The sequence below is a fragment of the Pseudopipra pipra genome, chromosome 3 (assembly GCF_036250125.1).
Source record: "Pseudopipra pipra isolate bDixPip1 chromosome 3, bDixPip1.hap1, whole genome shotgun sequence".
NCBI classification, from domain to species: Eukaryota; Metazoa; Chordata; class Aves; order Passeriformes; family Pipridae; genus Pseudopipra; species Pseudopipra pipra.
In genome coordinates this window covers 5,149,879-5,172,530 of record NC_087551.1, presented here as the reverse complement: position 1 = coordinate 5,172,530, position 22,652 = coordinate 5,149,879, and the positions used below count along the sequence as shown (strand labels likewise).

Sequence of the window (22,652 nt, the reverse complement as noted above, 5' to 3'; positions counted from 1 at the left end):
CTCAGTGGATAGACTCACAATAGTGAAAGCACTTTATGGAGAGATGACTCAAGAAGTGTTTCCTTTTAGAGTGTCTTTAAAATAACTTCCTGTGAATGAATCTGAAGAATTCTATAAAAATGTGAACGTGTAGCTAAGCATGGTGTGAGTGTGAAAATGTATGGATTAAAAAAAGCCAATTTAAAAATTAACAATACGGGAAAATTAAGTTCTGAATTCATATAGCAAAGGTGCAAAGTTTTCAGGTGACTGCCGAGGAGAAAATGTGCAGCCAGCAGCTCAGCTTCATCAAGGGAGCCATTTATTTTAAAGGCATCTCTATAATCTGTGACTTGCAGACTTGTCAGGGGACTGAAGTGAAGGTGGTGATGGCTGGTGGAGGTCTAGGAGCCGTGCTGAGGATCACAGAGTGCTGCCTGTGTTAGTCTGCAAAGCCCTTTCTGCTCTGCCCTTGTGGTTCTGTGCCTTAACCCCACGATGTGATAGCTGTGACTCTGGAGCTTTGACACGTGTTTTCCTATAGGAAAAAAATTCCCTACTGAGGCTGCTTTTTGTTTCCACTTAATGAAGAAGGTGTTGGTTAGATAGTGTGGAAGTAGGCACCTCTTGTAGGGTGCTCTGCCAAGCTTCCTGGGAGCCAGATGTAAGTGGCAAGTGAGTTGAAGTAAGCTTTACTGAGCTTGTGTGATGTGAAGGAAGTTTAACTTTCATTTGCTTTCACACTTGAGAGCTTATTACAAACCAATAAACTCTTTGGTGTAGCACATGGTGTGTCTGAGACATTGATGTGGTCCACAACCTTTTGCATCAAGGTTTGCATCTTGTTTCAAGGCCAAGTCTGTTTTTCTTAATAATTCCAATTGCTCTCACAATTCTTTTTCCCCAGTCTAAAAATCAAGGGTTAAATTTGTGTGTTGTTACATGTAAAAGCAGAAATTTAATTTTTAAAACATGTCAGACATCTATTTGAATTGGGAGCTATTGGGTCCCTAAATATCTTTCAAAATCTGGAGCTGTGCAACAGATGGAGAATCAGCATTTAAAGAGTAATTTCGCAAAGGAAGCGGAGCATCTTTAGTGAAATTATTTCCTTTAGCAAATAGTTGCACAGCATGAAGAAAGAAAGCAGAGCCAGCATCTTGCTCAGGGAAATCATGCTTACTCTCCCTTTCCTCATGCCTTCTTTCTAGTTGTTTTTTTTTGTTGTTGTTTTTGGTATGGATGCACCCAGGCCACATTGTGGCACAAAGACCAGGGTACCCAACTGGTATCTGTTGGTCTCTCGTTGGCACCACGTGGCAGGTCAGAGTGGACACTTTGTGGTCCCATGAAAGGCTGAACCCTTCTTATGTCCTTAAGTGGTTTCCATGTAGATATAAAGGTCACAACGACACTGAGCAAGAATCACTGGCCTGCGGAATTGGTCCAAGATAATGTCAGAGGCTCCTAAAAGCAGGCTGATAATGTGGTGTGTCAGGCTTATGTAACTGGATGTTGAGCCACACTGTGTGTACATGTACCTCAGGTTATGTGCAAATGTAGGTTTGCAGTTGGGGTAATATCCTGGGAAATGGATGGGAAAATCCCATCAGCTACCCATGTCAGAGTATCAGACTATCAATGTACCTGAATAGGGAAAATCCAATCTCTGGTCACCTTTGAAGACAGCAGTGACACTGCAGAGTTTGTGTACTCAGGAACTGGTGACAGTCCAGAAGAGATCTCCACAGTTTCCTTATCCTGGATGCTGGGGACATGTGCAGTGTGCAAATAAGTTTGGCAGTGTCTGGGAGGGAAAGGCAACTTTCTAGACAGGTGGAGCTCATCAGTTTTCAAAAAACCAGCTTCTGCTTAGAGATCAAACAACTGCCATATGGTGTTGTTTTTTCCTATAGCACAAACATATTTAGCTCTGCCAGGGGAAGTCTGGGGAACTGATTCTCGGTGGTCATGTAGGATATGGCTAAAACTGGAGTAAAACACTACCAAAGCACAGCTTTGGAGAAAGGAGGCTGAATGGCAAGTGCAGGAGAGAGAGATGAAGTGAGTCACTTAGGGAAGGAACTACTGCTCAATTTAACCTGGGTTTTATTTTATGAAAGCCTGGCAGCTGCAAAGATACAGGTGTAAAAAAAAAAAAAAAATAAAATTTGTAGAACTGTATATAACTAGACTCCTCCACCAAGCTCTAAATCAATATTATTTCAGTTAAAAAAACCCAAATAATTGCATGCTACTGCTCTGATTCTTGCCTATAAGACCAAATCTCATTAGGAGCTGCAATAATAGCACATCTAAGAGCAAAATTTGGCTCAGAATGCTTTCACTTTCACAACACCCACTTTTCATTTGAGTGTTCAAAGTTGCTGCAAAACATTTCGGAAAATTAGCTATTAGCTCCACACTGTAGTAATTTTTCCAGTGACAACCATTGCATAGTGCATCTACACTGTAATAAACTTTTTGGAGTACCTTAAATTTGTCTTGTTATTGTCTATCAAGTGTTGTTAGTGCTAATCTTGTTCCAGTGCTGACTCAGTTGATGAGCATAATTTTGTGATGTAGGCAGCCCTAATTCGTGATGATCTGGGCTTTCACAGAATATCTAGAACCTTCCTGAAAAGCCATTTTGCAAGTGACTAAGACAGACACGAAAGATCTTTGAGCTTAAGGTTGTGCTATAAATGCAAAGCAGCATTTATTATTTAGGCATTTCAAATTTTGCCTTTATCAATACTTCATTAATAAAGTGATCCCTGCAGGAACCATTTGTTACTCTGTGCTCCTGTGCAGCTTACTGTGTCACATTAGGAAAGGAGGAAAAAAAGCAAAGCTTGTAGCATTCAAGACAGCCTGAATATCTTTTTTTCCCCCTTGGTCTCCCTTCCCCCTTCCAGGCTTTCTGCTCCAGTGGCTTGTATTGTAGTCATACTATGCTTCAAGTGACTTGAGAGCATCCCTAATGCTGCATCCCTGGCACTGTAAGCAAATAAACTATTTTTGTGCAGCAATCTGTAAGCTGCACCTCAAGAAACATTTCCTTGTCTGCTGACAGACACTGGGGAAGGCTCAGTGAGGATTGAGCAAAGAGAGCACTGGCAGAATGAGGAATCTTGTCTTCCTTGATGCAGTAAATCCAAAGCAGCTGGAGGAGGGGTCTAATGCCACCAAGTTTTCCCTCTCTGGCCATCAGCACTTTGGGAGCAAGTGGTTCTGCTGCTGTGTTGAGTTACCATTGTCCACGGTTCATATGAGGTGTGAGAGCCATCAATGGAATCCAGGAGGAGCAGGGAAAGGCAGTGGCCTTGCAGGATGGCTGGTGGCTGTGGCAGACACATGCCAACACAACTTCTGAAGTGCATGAAATGCTAGGGCTAGGCACCTTGTAAAACAGCCTGCTGATGTGTGATGCACACTGCCCAAAGTTCACTTGGTTTTACCTGAGTCCTGTTCTAAATTTGATCATTTCATAAGTTAGGAGAAAATTCTGCCCTCACACACTCAAGTTTTGATCTGAAGAGTAAGCTGCTGCTTCTCTCTGCCCCTTGTATCATCTCTAGTGATGACTATGAGGTGTGTGGAGATTTTCACACCTGCTGAGGTCTGGCAGCAACAGACTCGTACCCCCTGGAGTGACTGGCACCAAAGTTAACTGCAGGGAGGATTTGGGACACCTGCAAGATGGAACCGATGGCAGGGCGAGATTTCACATCAAGCTGGATTGGTTTGTCCTTAGATCTGTCCCTCCAAGGCAAAATCCTCTCTTTCTTGGAAAATCACAGCTCTTCCTGCCCTGAAGTCACATCTGGCATCCAGGAAAGCTCCTTTTGCCTTTTCTTTCATTTCCAAGCAGTTTCCTGTAACACTCTTGGGATTTAAAGCTGGGTTTGTTCAAGTCTTATGTTCTTTCCCTCCTCCTCCAGTATTTTACAGGAGTCTTTTTTTTTTTTTCCCCCTGCCTTTTGCTCAAGAACAAATTGCTTTCCCTTGCACCATTGGAGCTGCAGTTTGCTGTGCTCTTTGTATGAGATGCTTTCAGAGACTGGAGGATTGGATCAGACTCCTTGATGACTCTCCCTATACACCACTTCCAAGGCTTCAAGACTCACCTGCTTTTTAGCAAATCAGTGTTGACACTGGCTTACTTCAGTGCTGATGGATGCTTTCCCCCTACTTCTTGGGCTTTGTGGATGGGCTGTTGGCAAGCATTCCTGATTGCAGTTGCTAAAGCCTTAATCTCTCTGTATGGAGATAAAGAAGATGCCTTTGGTGAGTCCCTGAGGTCTCTTGCTGCAGGGCCAAAAGCTTTGGTTCATCAAAGGAACGGGGCAAAGTCTGCAGAAGGCTAGTTTGCTGGCCTGATGTTAGAGCTGGCTTTGCTGGGACCTGTGGGGAATTGATACCTGCAGCATCTTGCTGGGTAATGTGTAAATTGTAATCAGCTCTGGTGTCCCAGTTAAGCTCCAGTTAATGTGTGAGAGTGGTTTTGGGCTGAGATCTTTTCAACGATTTTGTTACACTGCTGACTGCAGGTTCTTGGGACTGGTTTGAACTGCAGCCTAGGGAGGAGCAGAGAGGTGGAGGAGAGCCACTCTCCCTCCCAGAATGGTCTGGCCTGGGGTGGAATTAACCTCTTTGTTCAGTGCAGAGGAAAAAAATATTCAAAGCATGCCAGCGTTGACCTACATTTGATCCTTGTGATGTGCAAGTTCTGCTTCTTGCACTTTTTCTTGTGGTGACCTTTTGTTCCTAGGAGGTAAGAACTGCTTTGAGGCATTGCTGTGTGTTTTGTACAGCAAAACTTTCCTTCCAACAGGAAAGGATAATTTGAGGATTGTTATTTCCGTTACAGGAAATCCCAAAGTCGAAATAAAAAAAGGAAACTTGTTCTTGTGAAGTCTTCAAATATCATGAGATTAAATCTCTCTTTAGATTCTGACATTATGGATGGGATGATTGCCACTGATCTCTCATATGTGCCATGTGCTTCGGAATAGGATATTTTGCCAAAGTCTCTCTTCGCCACCAACCAAATCTCAGTGAGTGAGGGAAAGAAACACGGTGTGTTTGAGTGCCGGCAGGGTGAAGGAAGGGCCAGGGTGCTGATGTTTGAAATGTCAAATTATGTGGCTGAAAAAAGCATGAATATTTTCTTCCAGTATCTCGATCACTGCATGTGAGAGAGCAGAGAGCAGAAACTGGTTATTCAGAGGACAAGAGGAGATTCAGAGGAGCATATGGTAGTCCAAGGCAGAGCTGTGCCAATGCTTTTTTTTGTCTGCTCCCTTCCGTCTGTTTTCTGGAGGAATGAAGGCACGGGTGAGGAAGGACGTGAGAAAAGCTGTTTGGGGCTGAACAAGACTTTTGACCTTGGAAAAAAGTATCTGCATTTACCAAATTTGGGAGTGAGGCTAAAAGAAATCGTGAGAGCCACTCACAAGCCCTAAGTGATGGATGGCGCTCGTGCACTTTCCCCACCCTTTCCTTAGCTGCCACTACCCCCAAGCTGCTTTAAGCCTTTAGTTGATTGAAACAAGGGTCTGAAAAGACCCTTCTTAAAGGGTGCATCATGGTGTTTTCAGATGTAACTCGTCACAGCTGACACACTGCAGAGGGAGGTGAAAATACTATGTGCAAAACCCAAGATGTCTGCAGGCAGCAACATCTTCACAAGGTTCCGTCTGTAGTAGGACTCGGCCACAAAACTGAACTGACCTATTTTACCCTGCTGGCTCCCAACACAGGCAAAATACTATCCAGTCACAAATTATTTCCACAAGGGCACTCAATGTCTTCTGACCGGGTTTCGTCAGCCAGCACCTTTTCCCTTCTGCTGTGGAGCCTACCCAGGTGAACTCGTCTGAGCAGCAGTAAATACCTGGGGGCAGAGAGCAGCCTGACCTTATCAGTGGATCTGCCCCTTTCATTTGAAGGATGCCAAGGTTACAGAGTCGAAGGTAGGAGATGGCAAACAGTGTTTGCTGGAGCAGAACATCAGCTCCTGCCACGCTGCCCCTCCTGCACAGTGAAGTAAAGCAGGGAGCCCTAACAGAGACAGGAGTGCAACTGGCCAGCTCAAGGTTTTGTTATGTTGAGAGCGCTGAGTTCAGGTTACCTGTGCAGCCTTGCTTAACTGTTAGGTTTCCACGTCTTCAATGTGCTGCTTTAAAATAAAAATAAATAAAGGTAGGAAGGAACGAGAAATCCATCTGTCCCATTGTGTGGTATTGTATTTGACACCCACAATGGCAGGGGCTGAGACCTTCTGATTAGCTTTACTTGCTTTCTGGACTAGCAGAACAGTGAACTGTTGAATACCTGGGCCAGGCACATGAGAGCAGAGAGTTTTAATAGTGAGTTTTGTGGCTACAGGGCCGTTTTTGCCAGCCTGTTTACACTCCAGGATCTAATGTGATCCTGCAGGTTAAAGGGTCTTTCATATCTGATCCCTTTGAGATCAGCTGTGTTCCTGTCTGTTCCAGGACTGCTTGTTTACCCCTCTTCCTTTCTTTTCTTTTCTTGCTGATTGCCCCATCCCAGGCTTTCAGTCCTGCTGGTCCCACCAAGATGCTCTGGAAAGGTTCCCTTCACTTATATGCTGGCCCTGCTTAGTTTCTTTTCTCTCTGTAATAACTCATGCTGGGCAAGATCCAGCTTTGCTTGGATCCTGCACAGTACCCTTCCTGTGTCCAGCTCCTGCTGGATCATGAGCAGTCAGCACAACTTATTTGCCAAGGAATATAACTTGTCAGCAGATTCTTCTCCTTCATCGTGGAAAGGGCTGAATCCAACACAGACAGTGCTGCCACTGAACTTTGCATTATAAACTCTCCCAAGCAGGGATTTGCACTTGCAAAGCCTCTTCTTTTGTCCCTCTCTAGTGGCCATCACACCAGCAGAGATTTAGGAACTTTTATCATCAAAACAATTTGCAGGGTAGTTGGGCTTGCTATCAAATATTGTGATTGTCCCTTGATAATCATCCAATGTGGAATATCAAGTTATGGCTCCAAAGGAATAGCAAGTCAGAGCCTCCCTTGATATCAGCCTCTGCAATCCCTCTGAAGGCAACACAGCTCCACCACTTCACACCACACATGGTGTGTGCCAGTCTTTATCTGGCATCTCCAGCTCTAATAGGAACATACGCTTTGCTAAAATAAGAAGGAATATTTTTGTGCTTTAGTACAAGCATACTAACAATTCTGGTTTATTTTAAGGATGTGTCTTAAAATCATTAAAAGGGGCATAAAATAATAATATATGTAATTTACCACTGTGGAGACTGTCAAGAGTTGTCATGCTACTGGCATTGTATTTAATACACGGGCTGCCAAGAGGCATCGCTAATAGAATTTGCATTAATATACCCAGCTTCTTTAAAAATTAATTAGCCAAAGTAGAGCATCGTGTGCTGCGACTCTCAAACAGGAGAGAAATATTGAAGCAGTACTGAACTAAGCAGTCTCAAAGCTGCTTGGAAAGCCAAGGGCAGCTGGAAATATTGCCCCAGCCGTTCTCTACTGCCCATTGCATCGTGACGGGGACGCAGACACAAACTGACAGTGGGAAGCATTGCCGTGGAAAATTTTGAAGGAAATCATGGATTTGAACTGGGCCCGGAGGCTCTCGTGCTGCTGCCGAAGGCTGTTGTGTTGCAGCTGCAAAGCGGAGAAGCTGCAAACAAATACAAGGAACCTGTTAAGTCACGAAAAGGAAATGTGATCTTTTCTAATGTTTTCCCAGAGGCTGGGAGGTGCCAGCACTTCACAGCTCATGCAACACACGTAAGCGCGGGTCACGTGTTTGTGTGCGAGCACGGATCCAAAGACAAATGTGCTGAAGAAGATTTGCATAGGTCAGAATGTCCAACAGCAGCAGTGAGGCATCGCAGAGCTTACCAAGGAAATGTCTGATAACCCTCATCCCAAAGTCAGTCCCCTTATTTTCATATTCTTCCTTCAGCCTGCAAATGTAATGGCAGATTGGATTGCTGTTTACTTGACTGATTTAAGAAATTAGCAGCAGTCGTGCACCCTCAGTCTCCAGCACCTTCAGTTTCTCTGTGTGCTGGTGACGTGTTTCACTGTTCTACATGGAGGAGAAACAACAAACTTTTATTGGTCACATTTGTTTGTCTGGGGAAATCATGGGGCGCGGAGTGGGGGAATGGCCACCATTTTGTGTTTGCAGAAACAATGGGGCATGGAGTGGGAGAACGGCCGCCATTTTGTGTCTGGGGAGACCATGGAGTGGGAGAACGGCCGCCATTTTGTGTCTGGGGAGACCATGGAGTGGGAGAACGGCCGCCATTTTGTGTCTGGGGAAACCATGGAGTGGGAGAACAGCCGCCATTTTGTGTCTGGGGAAGCCATGGAGCAGGGGAATGGCCGCTGGTTTTTGTTCATCTGGGATACCTTTAGTTAGAAGGTGAACAAAGTTAATGGTGTTTGTGACAACACTTGGGCAGTTTGTGACCTTCTCTTCTTTTGTACTTTAGCCCTGCTGGGTTGTAAGTCTGAGCTGTGGTGCAGCCATGAGGGATCCAACCTGCTTGTCCATGAGAATCCTTTATATCAGCTGAGTGGGGGAAAACAGGCCCAAGAGTGAGGCACCATGCCTGAGCTGGGCAGAGTTTCTCTCTGCAATTAGTTTCTCTCATTGCTGAGCTCTTGCCAGCTTTACAGCTTTCCTGCTAAGAACTTCCCCCAGGTGTAGATATTTTTCTCCCTTACTACCTGTAAGTGAGTTCTCTGTCTCCAACTATCCGTTAAAATTATGAATAATTGCAGCCTTCTCATGTACTGTCACCTTGAAGATATTTATAAGCTGTGATCCTGTCCCCTTTGAGTCAAGGCAGTGCCATTGTTTCTAGTGCAGTCACATGTCTCACTGTCCAATTTCAGGGTTCATTACTCTGCAGTGGAAGTTCTGTCTGGGCTGGAATTTGGAAAGTGGAGTTTTGGATTGGGAGCAATTAAAAAAAAAATCAAATACAGCTATTAATTGTTACACTTACAGGAGAGCAAGGGAGATGAACGGTTTTAGCTGCAGTTTGGCTGCTTTTGGGAAGTTATTGTAAGTTCAATGAGTTTCAAGCAGTGCAACATTTCTACTTTTGCTGCAGCCTCAATCCCCTCAGCATTTCCATCTGCATGATGTACATGTGCAGCCTGGGAAAGGTTCAGACACAGCAGCAGTCTTGGTGGGCAGCTGGCTCTGGGCCAATTACTTCAGGCTAAAATATAACTGGAGATCATAAAAGCTGCTCCTTTTAGGACAAATTCTTCAGTTTCTCTGAATCCAGACCTGGTCTGTAATTGTAGGCTCTTTGGCTCTCCATAGATGGTGAGGAAGGCCAGGCAGAGACTCCAAGAGTTGATTTTTTGATTTAAAGGAGGTTGTTACAGTGAGATCTGACATATTTAATGAGCACATGCTTTTCTGATTCATCATTTCAGATCTGTGTTTATTCATATGGTGGTCTGGGTTACCTTCCATCTCCAAGCCCTAGAAAATCATGTTATTAGTGATAAATGCTCAGATTGCTGCTGGCATCTGAGGATTCACTGATCAGAGCAAGCTCAGGGGACACGAGTATCCCCTTGGGAAGGCTGAGGGGGTGGTTGGCAATGAGAAAGCACCTACGCTCAGTTCTGCAGCAAAATGAGGCACAAATCAAATGCTTTCACACCAAGTAGGGAAACTCAAAGGGCTCCTTTGCTGACCAGATGTGCTGAGTAGCAGAAGGGGAAGACAGAGCCTATGTGGGAGTGCCTGTATATGTTAAGGAATCCGTTGGTTTCCATCCAATTATGGGATGATCTGGTAGCTGGGAGATGATTAGAATCCATAAAAAATGAAGGATATTGGAGATGGGTTGAGCTGGATTTCAGCTCTCAAAGACAGGCTGAAAGTGCTGGAATGGGTCTGGGGAGTGAAATGGGTCAAGAAGCTCTAAACCTATTCTGATTTTACATCAGAATTAAACTGGATACTTTTCCTTTAATTCTCTGTCACAATGACAGGAATGTCACTCTGGTGATTGCTCTGAGGACCTCCCCTTGCCGTGCTACTTCACCACCACTCTGCAGCCCTGCTCCTGCAACCAGCACCATCCAGGGCAAAAGAGGATGAAAAAGGGATTGCTCTCTGCTCCAGTATGGGGAAATGGGACTACAACCAGAGTTTGGGGCTTGTTGCTGCTCTCAGGTTTTAGTGGGGAAATTCCCCTGGGTCACTGGTCAGACTGTCCTGTGGAAATCCACTGTCCTGTGCATCTTCCAAGGCCAAGATCCAGAAAGTACAGAATTGGTGCTGGCACAAGTGGGCATTTCCTATGTAGAGGATGATGGACCTGTTGAGATCTGCAGATGGAGGATTTTTGGAGGACTGCAGTGAAACAACCAACTGAAAACATGTTAGCCTCAGGACAGGGCTGCACATCCTCAGTTGCTCCTTGTGAATCACCGGGGATGGAATCAGTGTGTTATGGAAAGGGTGTTGCGTGCGAAGCAACGCTCTGTGCTAACATCAAGGATATTTGTCTTGTTGGTGCCTTACTGTCTTTGATTTCCCCAGAAACAAAGTGAATCCCTTAAGGAATTTCTTTCTCGCTTTCCTCCTGAAATTTGATTATTTGAAGAGATTGAGGAACTGCACAGTTTAGGAAAAGCTTCCCAGGGAAAGCAGCTTGCAAAGCTGGGCTTGTCAGCTTCTGTCTGCCTTGTGCTGCACCCTGAGACTGAGTCAAGAGCACTCTGGGAAATACTGAGCTGATGTTGCAGAGAGTGCCTGCAGCTCCATGGTAGCCCATGGGGGTTTAAGTCATCAGAGGGCCTGAGGCAACAGCAAAACATGGTAGCAGAGGACTGAGGATATAACTAGTGAGAAGAAAATACTTGCTTTCCCCTCAGTTACCAGTAGCATCAGTTCAGTCTCAGATTTTTCCTGCTGCCAGGTCCAATGTTCAACCAAGATGTGGGAAAGGCCTGGCCTCCCAGCAGCAAGGGAAGCATGAATGTGAACCAGACCTCACCCTATATCTGGAGCAGAGCTGCTGATGTTCCCAAGGAAATCCCTGTGCTGAGGTGGCAAGGCCTCGTTCCTCGGGGCTATTGCAGTATGAGGGATTTGGCAGAGGTGGGGTCTACAGAGCAGGGGTGTACCCTCAAATTATAACCTTGTCCTTAGTCATATTAAGGACAAAATGGTGGTACTTTAATTTTTTTCGACTAATGACAAAATAGAGTCTGAGTATTTTGATTTTTATCCTTCTCTTTTATCTCCCCCTGGCTCTTAGTAACGCTCTGCTGGTTCTCAGCCAGGCTGCTGGGGGGCTGCGTGACCCTGGCTGTCCCAGGCCCCCCTGTCCTCAGGACATGGCTTTGCAGCTGGGACTTGAATCCGTACATTAGCCAAAACCCTGGCAACACTTCCCTTTGAGTCAGTGTCTCTGTGGAAGCGTTCTTCAATATAACTTTGGTACTGTAAATACTGGAGATATTTACCTTCTGTTCCAGGGGAGTGAGGGCTTTGGTCTTCCAGCATATTTAATTCCTTATCTTGGCTTAGCCTTTATTGGCTCTGGACTGTCAGACAGTGGGGAAGGGGAGCTGTGGTGGATTTCTGCTTGTTTTCTCCAAGGTGCATGAGGTATCACCTGCACAAGCAGAGGCTTTGCAGGAGTCAGTCTCCAAGGAGCACTCCTGACATTGGATGTGGCAGAAGTCACAGTGCAGAAATATTAGCAGCAACATCACATTGCAGATGTTACCCTCAAATCACCATCACTTTCCTCCCTCCAGAAAGGCCTCTCTGATTAATGCTTGTAGCATAGGAAAGAAACACCGTAATACATGGATTTCATAAGCAGAGGATTTGTCAAATACAAATGTGGCCCTTGAGGCATCCATTGATCCGGAGGCTCTTGTGGCTGCTTGCAGATTGATGGTCCACACCTCTCGTGGGCCAGCATAAAGCTGGAGGTGGTCACAGACAGCCAGGGATTGTCCCAGCTGAGTGCAGGGCCAGAGGAAGGGCATCTCTAGATTTATCATGGTCTTTTAAAAATGGTCCTCAAAAATGTTTCCACTTTCAATAGCAACATGTTTTCAGAGCCCACCAAATACATATGGATCTCTGAAAATTAAATACAACTTGTCAAAACCCAGGTACCTCTATCATCTTCCCCCTTCCTCGTTTGCCATTAGAAATAAATGTTGAATACTTGGAGCAGAAACTAAAAATACCCCCAGTTTTTTTAATTTTGGTTGAAAAGGCCACTTGTTTATTTTGACAGGTTAGTTTTCGCTATTATTTAGAAGCAGTTGCCTAAAGCAAAGCACAAGGTTTAGGCTTTGCCTGCCCACACAACATATTGTCATGCTGATCTTCTATCAGCCCTGACCACCCATAGCCCCTTGCGTGGTCAGGGAAGGCAAGTGCAGACTCAGTGCCAAACTGTGTGTGTTGGAGATGTGCATGGGTGCCACCAGTGTTCTTATTCTGACCTGCTCCCTGAGTACTTCTCCTGGAACACGTGGCTTCAGGGAGAAGGGCTCCTGGGCAAGGTTGAGATGCTGCACAGACACACCGGGTGATTTACCCACTCCTGCAGGGAGCCAGTGGCAGTGCCAGCAGTGAGCCAGGTCTCCTCTACTCCTTAAATTTAGACTTGTCAGCTCTCAGCTCTCTCTGCAGCTTTGTGAAGTGTAATGGGATCCAAGGTAGTTGCAAAACAATGTCAAAGGTGTTAAAATGATTATCATAAAAATACATCTGCTTTCAGCAGTGATGCCTTGGAATGCCACAGAATGCTTGGAAACCAGAAGGGTGGCACCTGGCTGCCAGAGTGTGCTTGTGTGGACTTGGAGAAGTCTGCTGAAATGGTAGGATTTTTCTTTCCTTTTAAAATCATTACTGTAGGCAGTTAGAAAAAAATCAATTCTATGTCCCATGTGATGCAGATCTCGATCTACCTTCTAAATCCCTCTAACTTGATTAAGGCCTTAGGAATTTCAACTATTGAAAAATATGAGCTTTTTCATATAAATATCTGAGGTTTATCATCCCTAGTGCAGCAAATAGAATTAAGTGCCTAAGTCTTATTTTGAGAAATTCAAGTAGCTCAGCCTTTAGGGATCATACAACCTTACCAAAGGCTTTAACATATGTTTGTATGTAAATATAGTTTACACATATATTAAGCTTACATACGTATATGTAAATGTAGATTATGTATATGGCAGCTTGCAGCCAATCTTGAGAAGGGATTTTCTTTATACCCTTTTATGATATGTAGTTGGGCAAACAGAGCCTGATCTAACCCAGGCAGTTTTGAGATGTCTGTTATCTTTGTCATCCTTTGGATCACACCTTCCCTAAAGGGAGGTGAAGCTCGGGCATATGGGTGGTGATTGCAAAGATGCATCTTGCTCTATGGTAATGTTTACTTTATAGCACATGCTGGAAAGGGTGTTAGTGCCGAAGAACAGAGATGCAGGGCTCTAATAAATGCACATGGCATACATCTTTCCTTTGGAAGGGAGTGTTGCCATTTCCAGCTACAGTTACTGTGCTTTCGTGGCTTGCCAAGTCCTCGTGTGCCATTTTCCCTACTCTGGGATATGTGCACTCCAGCTGCTCAGCTGCACTGTGCTGGCCGTGGGGGTCACTTGAGCTCCCAGACCTGTGTGTCCTCTCATGGTGGGGACAGAGTGGAGACAGATCTTGGCAATGCCAACAAGTGAGAGCAGGAGGGGCCAAATCTGATCAGCTTTGAGCTCCACGATGGAGCTGGTCCAGTCCTGGGGGACCACAGACTTTGGGGAGCCAGCACCCCTGCCAAGGAGGAAGTACTGAGCTTCCTTGGAAGCAGGAAGCCTGGTCATTTCACTCTGTACTGATTTCTCCACTACCCTTGGCGGTACAGCCCTGGGATTTGGCCTTGGCAGCATTGTGATTCCTCACGTCTGCAGAGCATGGTCAAACCCAGAGCAGGAGAGAGGAGCTGCTCAGGGCAAAATGGGTGTAGCACTGGCACACTGTTGCTCTCCATGCTTTCCCTTCCCTGCCTCCCAACGCTCTGTGGAGCCGTAAAGGTCAGAGCTGTTAAACTCACCAAAGGAAATGCAGTATGCAGTGTTTGACTTTTCAGGAATACAGCATGGTGGTGATTGTTAAACCTGCTTCCTTCAGTGCACCAACAGTCCCTGCAAAACGTGTAGGTTGGTGTTGACACAGCTCCAGGTACATCCTGCTGGTCTCATCTGGAGGTGTGAACCTAACAGACTCCTGTTACAACGTACAAAGTGGGCAGCACCAGTCAGTCACACACGTGGATTATTTAAAGGGTTGGAGTTACTGGTGTGCTTTCAGCTGGCCCACAGTGCCATTTGCATTTTGGCAGCACGAGTGCAGATTGTAATCCTGCCAACGAGACAGATCTTTGCATGTGCCCTGGTGCACTCAGAGGTACAAGTTTCCTCGAGGCGTTCCTGGTTGCAACTGTGAGATAATCAGTGATCTCTTTTTGAAAGCCACCAGGTTCTGGCTGACTTATCTTTTCCCATGGAAAAATATTAGGATGCATGATCTCAGGTATGTGGTGGTAGCAAAAGAGGAGCTATTGACAGAAATAGAGAACACCCCTGAGGACTCCTGTGAGCTGCAGCTGAAAACTTATCTGCTGAGCTCCCTTTTGGGTAACTGAAGGAGGCTGACTGTGAGCAATGGGAATTCAAAACTGTACCCAAGGGCTGCGCTGAGCACTTCCTCCAGTGTGGGAATACCAACTGGCTGCCTGTTTTAGTGAAAGCAGGGCCAAAAAAGAAGACAACCACGAGGAGGAAGAGGCAGATGCAAGAGGGAGAAGCATAAGGCGCTGGAAGTGATGTAGCGGAAACACTGCTTAGAGCAGAGAGGAAAACCAGAAAGGTTGCCTGTGCTTGGAAGGGAAAGCCAGAGGTGCAGCCTGGGAGAGGGATAGAGAAAAGAGGTGAAACAAGGCAGGCTCAGTGGGCAGGAGGGATAAAGCAATGCCAAAAAAAGGATAAAAGCAGGTAGCAGAAACTGAGACTCTTCTCCAGTGAAAATTACAGCAGGAGAGAGGCCACTGTTCTTTTGTCATCCAGCTACACTAAGAAATTCAGAAAGGAATCCTCATAGATGTAATATAACAGCCTTTTGATTGACCTGAAATTGCCAGATTATTCAAAAGCATCTTGAAATGCTGGGGCTGAGGGTGGTGGTTGGTTTTGTTAAGGCACTCTCACTTCTTGTACTGTCTTCACATCTGTGGTGTTTATGGGTAAAAATAATTCAGCACAAATATAGTTTGCGTCTGTCTTTAAGAAATCAAAGTTGTTGTGATGCTTGGGGCTGTGACAGAGAGCCTTAGAGAAGTGCAGGTAGAAAGCTGCTGCTGTAGGGAGGCAAAGAAATCTGGAGTTAAATAAAGAAACCAGCTCCAGCATCACAGTTCCACCCAGCCCCTCTCCACTGGGCTCGTGGTTAATCAGCATGTGCTCCCGACAGACCCTTCTGATATATTAATTAGCGCAGCGCCCTAACGAGGAAGGCAGAGAATTGTGTTTCAGCGGCAATAAGCCGAGCCCTTCTGTTTGTTTCAAGGCAGGCTGGCTCACACTGAGCTTTCAGCCACCGTGGCTGTAAGGGATGGAAGTGGATGGTGGAAAGCTGGAGAGCTCTGATCTCCCCGTGGAGAGAGGGGAGGCTGTGAAGGCGCTCTCCGCGTGCCGGCAGAGCAGAGCCAGCCAAAATGCGGAGCCGTCCCCCAGCAGCGCAGCAGCAGGGAGCTCTCGGGAGAATTCCTGCAGCAGCCTACTGCTTTTAAAACCTGGTCAATAAACATTAGATAAGATGGATGTTTCTTTGTCAATGAGTTCATCTGAACTTCAGTTACACGGGGCACTAGCTGGGAGACATAAAATGTTTTGTGCTGCTTTATTAAAGAGGAACTTTGATTACCTATTAAGAACTGACTGTTTTTTCTCAGTACATGAAATTCCCAATCTGTCAGTGCGGTTCAGTGATGAATATTTGCATCCTGAAGGGCAAAGGGCCCAGTGCTGCTGCCGAGATGCTCCAGTGTGCACAACTCCCCCCACAGCGAGGGCGCTTTCATGTCTCCTGTCTGCAGACACTGTCTGTCCAGTGTCACTTTGTGAATGGGATTTGGAGTACAACAGATGGGTTTGAATGGAAACCCAGCCCTTGGGTCTGGAAGTGGAGCACTGAGCTCCTGTTTGCAATTGGATTTGGATTTCAAAGCAACTGGAGGGTAGGAGGATGTGTTTGGGGGCGGCTTGGTGGCTCTGCTGGGATTAGGAAATTCTGCAGCATTGCCTCCCAGCCTAACCAGCTTAGTTCAGATATAGGGGACCAGGGAAGCAAAGCACAGGCAGTGCTGACCCTGAATTTGTGCTGTTTCATACTGGACCACAAACTGGCAGTTCAGCTACTTGAAAGGATACTTGGTTTTGTGACTTTGGCCAAATGACAACAGCATAAACAAAGCAGAAATGCTGCTGAGCGGTGTGATGTTGATTTGGGCTTCCCAGGACCTTCCTCTTCAGTGACTCAGGCTCTTGTCCTTCATGTACTCAGAAATGTGCACACACAAAGCATGTTCAAGCAGTCTGCTGCTGGTACATTGTCTTGCTTTTTTTAAATTATTTTTTATTAATCCCACTGAGACAAATGGTATAGATTTTACTGAAGGGGGAAAATTGCTTGTTGCTATCCAAATAATGCAACCTAACAAAATCTCAGAGGCAGAAGGTGTATCCACCTGCTATTGATCCACCTCCTCACCTGAACTTAAATGCCATAAACCTGGACAAAACACCTCTCTTCGCCCTGCAGCACAGATGATTAAAATGACTCGTTAAGGATCAAAACATGCACGAGCTCAGAGAAACCCTCCCATGCACAACCCATCAGCCCTTCCCTAGGGGCTGCAGAGCAGCACAGGGCAGCAGAGCTTTTGAGGGGTGTTGAACTGGCCACAAGTCACAGAAGCAGCAGGACTGATGAGGAATGACCTGCTCTAGGGGCTCCCATCACCTGTTGCTTTTCACAAAGCTGGTTGGAGAAAGGTGTTTCATCCTCTTAGGTATCATACGAGTTAAACATGGCACTGGGAGTTGTGTTTTTGCTTGTTGCAAGCACTGGTCCAAGGGGATAGTACAGAAAGAAAGAAAGAAGGTTATATTCAAGATCTAATTTAGACTGTAAATCCTCTGGTGATCATGGCTGATGCTCCTCTCTCTGTGCAGCTCTGAGTGCCAGGATCCTCCTCCAGAAACACGAGGTCCAGCAGCTACCGGAGGGCTGGTGTTAGTTAGCCGGTAATAGCGGCAGGAGCCACGGAGTCTGCAAAGCAAAATCAATGGAGCAAGATCTAAAAGCTGTACTAAATAACTCCTCAATAATCATAAATCTTGTTACCAACAGCTCTCACGCTGCTTTACAGTGGAGACGATGCCCTCGCTTTGCGGAGGCGGAAATTCAAGCGTCGAGGAACGAAGCGATCGTTCCTAGAGATGCAGCAGAGAAGAAAAGGGTCTGGATTTCTGGGTCGGTGTGTTATCTGCAGGGCTGCATTGCCTCCCTCCCGTGACCTGGAGAATCAGCATGGGAACAGCCTGCTGGCAATTTTCAGCTCTCTGGTGGGTGCTTTAGGGAAGCATTTCCCTCAGGGCCCTGCTGAGCAGCACTGGGCCGTGGAGATTGGCCAGGAGGATGCTGAGAGGCAGTGGAGGAGCAGGCTCGATGCAGGTCTGCCTCTTCAGCCAGAAGCCTGCCTAATGGGTTTTCCCTCTCCTCTCAACGGGTCTCTGCACATGCAGGAGAAGCAGAGACTGTTATAGAGATTTGTTTTGCAGCAGGTGATAGGAACAGCAGAGCTTGGGAGAAAATACTGCTTGTTATAACATGCAGCAGTCTGACTCCATCCCTGCTCGCTTGTCACGGCACTTATCTCAATAAAAAAGGCAGCTTTTGTCTTAACTTATTTGGAAAGCACATCAGGCAGGGGTTAGAAAATATCCTCCCCTCTGCTCTTCCCCCAGAGCCCCACACAGGGTCTGGCCCAGACCCTGCAAGAGGCAGCCTCTTCCCTGGGGTACTGGGAAATAGATAGGGAATAGATGGGAATTTGATGGACAGTAGATGCCTGATCTAAATCTGGAGTTGTGATCATCAGTGGATGGGTCAGGGCTAAGTTTCCCAGAAAGACTCTTGGTGCAGAGAGAAATTCAAGTGGAAAATCCTAAGTGGAGGAACCCAGTTTCAAGACAGAGCCTTTAACCCTCATCTTACCAGTTTGGGGGGGATTTGTTTGGGTTTTTTTGGTTTTGTTTTTTCTTTTAAATTAATATTAAAGTCTGTAGATTGATTAAACAAGTATTTACCTGATGTGAGGTAATAAGGATGCATTAACTCCTAAATCATTGCGGTGCTGGACAAGAAATCTTTCCCAGAGTGGCCTTATGGCTTCGGAGTTTGTGTTGGGGGCAAAGGAGGAAACCACAGGCTGTGACTACGCCGGTGTTTTAATGAGGATGAGGGCGAGATTTTGCAGCAAAAAAAAGATGAGGCTTTGGCTCATCGCAAGGCTTTTGCATCACCAGAGGGCAGCAGAGATTGGAAGAAAACATTGCTGCGAAAATCCTGCAGCAGTGGCCAGAACTGGGGAGGAAAATATTCCTCCTCTGTGTTGGAGTGAGCGACCCGCGGGTGGTAGGTGGGGGCAGAGGTGGGTGTGCGTCCCCCTGGTCCCTCACTGGCTGAGAAGTGCCAAGAGGTCGGCTCTGCACCGCTGCTGCTCTGGGAGGAATGCAAACAGATTTCTGTCCTTCTGGCCTGTGCCTTGCACCAGGACCTGTCAGCTGGCTGGCAGAAGGAAAACGTAGTGGATAAACATTCGCAAGGAAAGCGAAAAGCAGTTCAGATTGACATCTGTGCCCCAAGTCCTGCTCTGGGCTGCGAGGAAACTAGAGCATGCAAAATGCTTGGTCCCTCTTGCTCAGCCCAGGCAAAAGCCTCACGGAGCGATCTTTCCCCTGACAGCGACTTTTATTCTCGGCGCGTCGGCAAACCGCCCCTTTCCCTCCTCCTGCCACCACCACACCGTGCCCTCAGCCCCCAGGAGCAGACCTTTGTCTCCCTTCGCCAGCAGACGTTTCCTCCCGCCTCCAACATCACCGGCAGCTTTTCCTCTGCCCCCCTTGTTCTCTTCATGCCTTCCCCTCCACAGTTAACGGCTGTGGGTCATAAACCAGTGAAGTGATGGTGTGAGCCCGCTCACACTCCAGGTTCCAGCCCAGTTTTACCAGACAGCAAAGTGAAGGGGCTGAGTAGAGATTCATCCAGTCCCACTCCACTGGCTGCCTGCTGCCACAAACACGGGGGCTTTCCTCAAGTAATTCAGCTTTATGGATGGGGAAAGATACTTCCTGCTCCATGGTTCCCCAAAACAGGATTATTAGGGACCCAATCATTGGTATTGTAATTATTACTATTAGCTGAAATAATTCTGACTTGTTATTATTAGAAGCTCCAGCAGAAGGAAGGCACCAACACTTGCTTTTCTTTGAAGTGAATCTCTCACTGAAACAAAGCTGCCTGCTGAGGACCTGCAGGTAGATATTTGGCATATATTTGAAGGATTAAACAGCCTAAAATATCCCCCAGGCTGCTGACTGCTTTGGCACTGTGTCTTGCCTGTTCAGATGTGACTTTCAATTGTGCCTTTCACTTGTACTATTTTTTTGTTTGTTTGGTTTTGCTTAGTTTATTGCTTCCAGGCAAATTTCTGACGGTTGTCAGGACCCTGGGCAGAAAACCCAGTGAAATAGTACTGATGTCTCAGCTGCTGTAGCAAAGGCCTTTTTGAATTATATGGCTTTTTTTACTACAAAAAGAAGGAGAAGGGTGGGTTTGCCTCTCTTTGCCATGATGGTGTTTATCAGAGTGCCATCCTTCCTCCTCCTTTCCCCAAGCTTTTAGGAGGCCTTTGCAGTGCTCCTGATGAGACAAGAATGTGTGGGGAGGGACCAGGCAGCCTGTGGAAGCATGAAGGAAAGGCAGGTGATTAGATGTGGTGCTAAAGCTTGTTGGAATGGTCCAATTTTTTTTTTTCTAGTGCCTGTTCAACACAAAATTCATAAGGGGACCTTAGATCTGGACCTCCCTACAAAGAGTGAGCTCAGCACCATCTTTACCACAGTTTCTTGCTGTAGCTGAGTTTCAGACTGAAAATGTCAGTGGTTGAAGATAAACTGGAGACAGGGCTGTGGAGAGTCTCTGAGGCACATTTGGTATGTGGTACCAAGCCAGGCCCCAAGGTACAGAGTGTGAGCTAAATGACCTGCTCTGATAGACTGGGAGGCACATGGGGTTGAATGGTGCTTACTGACATCTCAGAAAACTCTTTTGAACATTCAGGCAGGTTTTTAAATCTAAGAGTCCAGGAGAGATCTTGCTTTGCCCCTCTTCCAGCACATGTGTAATGGCAAACCAAGGCTCCCCAGTGAGCACCACAACCAAATCAAAAAGAGCTCATCACTGTGGCATCACACACAAACCCACCCTTCAGCTGAGGGCTTGGTCATCCCTTGGAGTGATCCAACCACTCCCAAGCCCCTGAGACCGCTGCAAACACTCCCTGTAAACAGGCAGTAGTTAATATTCAGCCCTGACACCGAGGTGCTGCATAGTGATGGGTCAGACATGTTGTGAGCAATTGTTTGTCTTCCCTGACTGCATGAGCATGCAAATAGAGTCAAGTAAACAGAACTGCCAAAAGCCCACAGATTTGCTGTTTTAATTTTAGTGAAATGATAATTCTTAAGAGTCTGTTAGAACAGAGATATTAAGGATGGAGTTTCTTGTTTTCTTTTTATATATATATTATTATTTACAATCTTATCAGGAGCTTGAAGGAAAATGGTCAGTTTTAAAGTTTTGATCACAAAACCCATCAAAATTTTATTTGAAAGGACCATATTTCAACCTTTTTTTTTTTTACTGTTCCCCCAGCAGATCTTGCTGTGGCTGCTCAAGGCTCGCTTTAGAATTGGTTTCTGTAAGCAAAGCAACATGCATCTCTGAAATTCATTTTCACTGAATATTTTTTATATTCAGGAAAAGCTCCCTCCCACACTGCAAGCACACTGCATGAGGTGAGGAGCCTGGCCTCAGCAAATTCACTTATAAAAAGATGCAAATCAGCATTTCAAACACGGATGGTGCCTGTCAGTACACAGAGGCTTGGCTGTCAGAAGGTGGATATTCCTTGTTTACTGATAAATTAAAGTCTCTTCACCCAGGAAAGCTTTAACAGTCACATGGTGATGACAAGAAACCACTGAATGAGCAGGCTGGGAAGGGATGCCCCCAGCTCTTGGCAATTCCCAGCCAGTTCAACTGGGAAGGGGGGGGGGTCCTGCACCTTCACCAGTGTGGCCCTCTCAGCTGGGACAGGAGAAAATGGTGTGGGAAGAACAGGGACAAGCAGCTCTAGCAAGGTGAGAGGAGAGTGCTGCCAGGAGGAACCAGGACTGTGAAGGGGGGCTAAAAGGCACAAGGGGATGAAAGTCATGATGAAATGATTCTTGAGCTATTTCTTTTAAGTAATGGTTATATTTGATTTCTTCTTTTCCTCCATAGTGGATGCCAGGTCACTCAGGCCCATCAGATAATAACTGCTGACTGACATCCAGAATTAATAGGCAATTTGAAGCTACTTCTGGCTCATGTGAATGTTCCTGTTGGTCCCTCTGTAATGTTTGTAGAGCTCCACAGCAGTTCCCTGTGACATGCCAGGCTTCTTTTTTTGTCCTTAGTCACCAGGTAGGAGCTGAATTGTGAGCCCTGTGCTACAGGAGAAGAGCTGTTGGGCTGTACAGGCACTGCTGGTAGTAGGAGAAGATTTACTCACCTTATCCCTTCTGTGAGATCATACTCAGCAAACACTCTGTTATTTTATTTCACTTTTTTGTTTGTTTGTTGTTTTTGTTTTGTTTCATTTCTTCCATGAGGTCTTCAAGGTTTATAACACCAACATACCAATGATTTAGCCTTGTCCCAGTCAAGTTCATTTGGGGGGGTAGGAAGTGAAGCCCTTACTTGGGCATGAGGAGATCCTCCAGCCCTTTAAAGCCAATATAATTCCTCCATCTAAAAATCTTCCCTGATTTGTTATTACAAATGAGATGTTCCTTGGAGCCATGGCAAGGGATTTGTGGCAGTAGTAAAGCTAAATTAAATTTCCTGGGGTTCAGCCTCAAACAATTGATAAGCTGGGCTATTCAGGAGCCATTCAAAGGTTACATTAATACAGCTGTAACTGTATTAATTACCTCCACTGCACTTACAGCAGCCCAAGAATTCCACTTTGTGGAATTTTTGTCTGTTTTGCATTAGCATATGAGCACAGATTGCTGACACCAGAACAATATTTGTGTTGCAATTTGCCTTCCAGAAAAAAACAATTGAATGGTAAATGTGTTTAAAATAGGGAAGAAAAAGCACATTCGTACATTTCAGTCATAAATATGTATTTAATGAAATATATGGTAAATGGGGAAAAAATACATGCACTGGGTGTAGGAAGCCTGTAAGAT

At 45.8% G+C, this 22,652-nt stretch overlaps 1 protein-coding gene across 1 annotated transcript in view; it reads left to right on the top strand.

Moving 5' to 3' along the window:
- PAK5 (p21 (RAC1) activated kinase 5) overlaps window positions 1–22,652 on the top strand; it is a 221,389-nt gene that overhangs the window by 14,854 nt on the left and 183,883 nt on the right. The window contains exon 3 of the mRNA XM_064647526.1: window positions 12,794–12,890. The gene's annotated coding sequence lies outside the window, so the exon portion shown is untranslated. The remainder of the gene's footprint in view (window positions 1–12,793; window positions 12,891–22,652) is intronic.